At 36.6% G+C, this 5,954-nt stretch overlaps 1 pseudogene; it reads left to right on the plus strand.

Annotated features, from left to right (window-relative positions):
• Positions 1-2,642: 2,642 nt before the first annotated feature.
• On the plus strand, positions 2,643-3,715 carry LOC119817778 (annotated as a pseudogene).
• Positions 3,716-5,954: the final 2,239 nt, after the last annotated feature.

Genomic DNA, 5,954 nt, shown 5'->3' on the forward strand with positions numbered 1-5,954 from the left:
GATTTGCCATTTTTATGAGTTATTTAAAGCACTCCTTATGTGCACTTGGAGAACGATGAGGATTTAGGAGTGCCAAAAGCTCGCTTGAATTAACTGGAACTGAGTTCTTGTTTTAGATCCCTCACTTCTTCCTGTCAACATCACAGTCTCTTGAGGAATGCTGAAAATTGTGTGGATTTTATAGGTTGTTTTTCTTTGTCCTTTTATTTTGTTAAAGATCTTGGTTTATTTCAGTTGGAAGATAATGGCAGTTGTTTTTTTTAAAGCTTTAACTTTGTGTTCCCTGAAGGTGATAAAAGGTATTTTCTGTCTCCCAACTCCTATTTCCTTCCCATCTTCCCCACTCTATCTGGCTGAGATTTGCTGTGGCAATGAAGAAGAAAGAAAGAAGAAAAGAGAAGCTCTCAACACATGGAAGAAGCAAGAATGTACCATCCAACATCTGAAAATACTTCCAGTTAGCTCTATTCCTCCATAAAGGTTTCTTCTTATGCTGTTCCTCTTGTGTATCATCAGCTTGCCTTTATCTATGTACTTAAGAAAGGTATGGGTGTGGATCTTCTTCCACAGATATATGTACTATGCTGTATTGTCTGCCATCTTTATCTGATTAATAGCAGGTTTTAACTTTTTTTGTAGGAGTGTCTCTAAAGATGACATTATGAAACCCCTCTTTGCTAGGGGAAGTATCCTGACATATTTAGACCCATACTTTGCTCTGAATTCATTTTCATATTCTCTCTCTCTCTTTCTCTCTCTCTCTCTTCTCATATATACACTTTACACACATTTTAATTAATTTCAAACAACATTAAAAAGGGTTTCTATGTCACCCAATATTTTAAATAAGGACTTCTGTTTCCTACTTGAATGATAAATCTGTATCTTTCCAATTTTTGGATATATAATGGCTATAATTATTTTAAATAATATGCTTGCTAAGTATGAATCTAGGATATGATCAGCTTTATTTACTGAATTCTTTGTTTTCTTTTGTTCCTGTAACATCTCAAAAACATCAATTGTCTTCCCATGGAAACTTCCTAAAGCATAGCCACAAGAGTGATTGTGAAAATGATAATGTGTTTGAATTGTTTTTTAATCTTGTGTTGACTTCCACATCAAAACAGTTAAGTTAGGGAGACAAAGAATGCTTCTTCAGTTGCTGGCAGCACAAAACTCCTTTGTACTTTGAGTCTTCTTTACAGTGACATCAATAGGCATTTTACTGGAGCCACTAAGATGTCTGTCTTTCCACAGAGCAGTCACGTTTTTTATTTGTTTTGTAATTAAAGCCTTGTTCTATGTGGGAGAAAAGGAAAGCAAGACCCCAGCAACTGAAGTTAACTCATCTTGCTGCTTCTAATTTGCAGCTACTCTTTCAACAAGATCAACTTTAAGCTTTGCTCCAGCTTTGCTTTTTTGAAGCTATAGACAAAGAATCATGAAAGACAATAGTAGGTATTTCAATATTGTTAAAATTGTGTGTCATCTTTGACGAAATTATTTTTAGCCAGGCAGCCCTACAAATGAGCTGAATGGAAAGGTGGGATTTGATAAATGTGCCACAGTTCCTTAGGAAGTACAGTCCCCATTCCCCATGCAATGTCTTGCTTTGCTACTTTCTTTGGCAGGAAGGAAGAAGAGGTTAACATTAAATAATAGAATATCCCTTTTCTTCCCTGCCCCATGAAAGGACCTAGTCTGCTCTTTAGCTTTTAACTCTGATATTACTCTTGTAAGCAAAGTGCCACTGAAGAATCTTTGCTTTTTACTGCTTCTGTAAGGTTTGTTAAGTTACTAGAAATTCAATGACTGCAGAGAGTTTAGAATATGGCATTTTCAGAGTCTAATTATAATTTATTTGTGCTAAGGTTAGTCTCCTAAATAGTAATTCCTAGACCATCTCTGAGTCTAGCCAAATATCCTGTGATTGTCAGCAATAAATAAATAAATAAATAAGCCCATTGGAATGTACTAATTTAATAAAAATCCTAGTTTCTACAAAACAAAAGTCTAAGGATGACATCGGGTAGATCTCAACCCAATAGCAGTGATTTCCTGTTTTCTTCAAGTCTGTCTACTAATGTTTCACCAATGTATTTAGAAAGTGTTTCAATTTATTATTTTCTTTGTTCTGCTCCTATAAATAAATCACAAACCTGTCATTATTGGAATGTGGACTTGGGAAGTAAAATAGATCAGTGCTCCTAGACCAAGACCATGTATACTGGCCTCAAAGTGTATTTTTTCTTATCACCTTTGAGGTAAAATGTAAGCACTACTCTTAGGTCTCTTTCCCTCATCGCTAAACCTTAGACTTCATTGGGTTTCTGGCTCTATCATCCATGATGGGAAAAGAGGAAAATATTAGCATCACAGATCTTATTTACCCATAAAAACAATCATTTTTGTTTCCAGTCTAAATGTGATTTCTCTATTCAATCTCTCCTATTATTTTATTGTAAAGAAAATTAAAAGTTATATTTTTTTTCTGTGTTACAGAGTAGAGAGTGAGGAGGCTGTGTCTGGCTCCCAACTGCAATTGCAGTACATTGAGCTCCATAGAGATAGTCCTGGGAGAAAAGAGAGCCAGACAGGCACTAGGAGACTGTATGCCTCATGGAAGAAATCAACTATACATGGGCAAAGGAGATCCTAAAAAGTCAAGAGGTTATGTGTCTTTATATGCATTCATTGTGTAAACTTGCTGGGAGGAGCACAAAAAGAAGCATCAGAATGGTTCTGGGAACTTCACAGAGTTCTCAAAGTGCTCAGAAGGGTGGAAGATATGTCTGCCAAAGAAAGGGGCACATGGAACTTTGTGAGTTCAAGGCCAGCCTGATCTACAGAGCTAGTTACAGGACAACAAAAGCCAGACAAAGAAACCCTTTCTCAAAAAAAATGGGAGGAGGTATTTGAAGACCTGTCAAAGGTTGACGAGGTATGTTTTGAAAGAAAAATGAAAACATACATCCTCTGCAAAGGGGAGAGCAAAAAGAAGTTCACCAATGCACCCAAGAGGCTTCCTTTGGCCTTCTTGTTCTGTTCTGAGTATCATCTCAAATCAAAGGAGAATGTCTTGGCTTTTCCATTGGTGATGCTGCAACAGAACTGGGAGCAGTGTGGACCAGCACTGCAGCAGAGAGTAGGCAGCCCTGACAAAAAAAAGGCTGCCACGCTAATGGAAAAATATGAAGAAGATATTACTGCCTACAGAACTAAAGGAAAACCCAATGCAGCAAAATAAGGATTGGTCAAGGCTGAAATAAGAAAAAAGAAAGAAAGAAGAGTGTTGGCAGAGGCTGCTTGTTCATTTCCCTGTTGCCAAAACCCAAATAATAACACAGAAACTATATTAATTAAAACACTGCTTGGCCAATCACTTTAGCATATTGCTAGCTAGCTCCTATAGCTTAAATTAACCCATTTCCATTATTTTATATTTTTACTATGAGGCTTGTGGTTTACTGGTACTGGTGAGTGTGCATCTTTCTATTCTGGTGACTACAAGGTGTCTCTCTGACTCTGCTTTCTTTCCTCCTCTATCAACTTGAAATTCCCGCCTTGCTCTACTCTGCTAAGCCACTGGCCAAAGCAGCCTTATTTATTAACCAATGAAAGCAACAAATTAACAGAAGGACTTCCCACACCAGAAGAGGAAGATGATAAAGAGGATGAAGAGGATAAAGAAGATGAAGATGATGATGAATAAGCTGGTTCTAGCACAATTTTTCTTGTTTATAAAGCATTTAACCTCCTTGTATACAACTCACTCCTTTTAAGAAAAAAATTGAAAAGTAAAACTGTGTAAGATTTATATCTTGAAATTGTACAGGGTCTTTTTTTATACAGTTAACATGTTAGAGAATGTGCCTTTAGATATCCCTGTCTTGGTAGTTTCTCAATAGCCACCAACTTAACTGTTAAGAGTCTGAGGGTTGTAAGACGGCATGGAATCAGGTCCTTGTCAGTGCACAGCACAAATTAGTTATATATAGGGATGGTAGTTTTCTGTTGCTGTTTTAGTTTTACTTTAGTTTTGGACTTCATATTGAGTTGTCTCTGATGAAGCTTATAAGAAAATAATTTTTCTGTTAACTGAATACCACTCTGTAATTGCAAAAATTGCAACTGTTTCATTGACATTTTGAATGCTTCCAAGTAAACACATTTTTAAGAAAGAATTTTTAAACAAATATGGATTTTATATGAAGACACATTAATATAAACATATTTCAAAATATTTTAAATATGGCATTCTTAAATAGCCACATTATGTAAAGGGCAGTCATTTCTCTTAAGTTCTTGGGTTCTGAAAAGTTCCATCTCAATAGAACCTCCTCTAGTTAAGAACGATGTTTATATATTAAAGCATTTATTCAAGATTTCTCAAGACTATCCATCCTCTCCCCCTGAAGCTTCAATATGCCAATGTTCTATTCCAGAGTTCCCAAACTGGTACATAGCACAAATCACAAGTGCCGCACATATATGAATTTAAATTTACTCATTATCATATTACAAAACATTTTTAAAAACCCACTCTATCGCATCTAATATAGCTGAAATGTATCATTTGTTATGTTACTAATGGTAAAACACCATTATTGGGCTCGCTCCATAATCATAAGAAAGTTTTGAAATCATTTCACCTGGGACATGTGTACACCACTTAGCTGTATTTCACATAAAGAGAGTGTCTTCTGCACTAGGACGTGCAGCTTTGCTTTATTGACATAACAGTCTTTCTCTCTGTAGACTGAGGTGTAAGCTGAGAGACAGACAATAAGCGTACATGTGCGAGAAGTCCTGACCCCCAGGTTCCTCCTCCATAGGTGCAGAATATAGAGGTATTTCCGGTAGCTGCCAGTTTCTAGATTTCTCACTCTCATGTCTTTCTGTAGCACGTAGGGACTAAACAGAGTCAAGAATGTTACCCAGATAATCATATGAGCTGTCTTGATTCCACTTAGCTGCATCCAGCTTCCCATGCCAATAACCTACGGAAATTCCAGCTAAAGCTTCCCATTTTGCTGATAGTAGATCAGTCTTTACCACGTACAATGGTCGCCCCAGACCACCTTTGCTAAATGAACAGCTCTGTTTATAGTCAGTTAGTAGTCTAGGCTTATCATCTCAGTACTTAAGATTCATTTTCAGTGGTAAAAACTCATAGGCACGTACTCCGTATGGAAGACACAAAGAGGGTAGTAGGGGTTTGGTTACCTCTGTTTACTAAAAGCAATTCTGGAGCTCTTCTGCTCTTCATCTGGACTGCAAGGGCAGGCACATCTACCAGGCAGGAGAAAGAAACAGGATTCAGTACTCCCAGGTTTTGACAATCCTTTTCTCTGTTGCGCATGCCTGGAGAGACGTTTCTAAAATTCTGATAAACCTAGCTGGCAGGTAATGGTTTTAGGAACAGGCAAGATGTATGCTCAAAATGAGGATTAGTACTTTTGTTTGGCCACAACTAAAATAGAAACAAAGCTCCAAGGAACAGACACTTCTGTGACTGTGCAAACTGCACAGCAGTGTGTCCAAGTGACACCAAGAAAATGTAGTTTTGTAAGCACGGCAGTGCAAATGTTACTTTTAAAACTTTAATTAAAGGAAAATTTAATTATGACAAATAGGGGGGGTACTTTTTACAAGTCCATTTATTGATAAAGAAAATTAAGAAAAATTTTCCCAAGTAGTGGTTTAGAAGGCTCACCTTTTAAAATGACAGTGGAGTGATCTAAATGAAAACTTCAGTTTTTAAATTGCCATTGAATAAAATGTCTTTATTTTGGGGGTAAAGAAAGAAATCCATTTTTAAAGCTAGGCTAAGGAAATCACACATTATTGTTTTTAAGGCATTTATAGTCCGAGAGTCAGTAATATCCTATTATTATGTTTACTACATTTTAGCCACTTCTTGAAGTAAGAAAATTCAGGAGTTTGGAAAA

Source organism: Arvicola amphibius, chromosome 6 (assembly GCF_903992535.2).
Source record: "Arvicola amphibius chromosome 6, mArvAmp1.2, whole genome shotgun sequence".
Classification (NCBI taxonomy): domain Eukaryota; kingdom Metazoa; phylum Chordata; class Mammalia; order Rodentia; family Cricetidae; genus Arvicola; species Arvicola amphibius.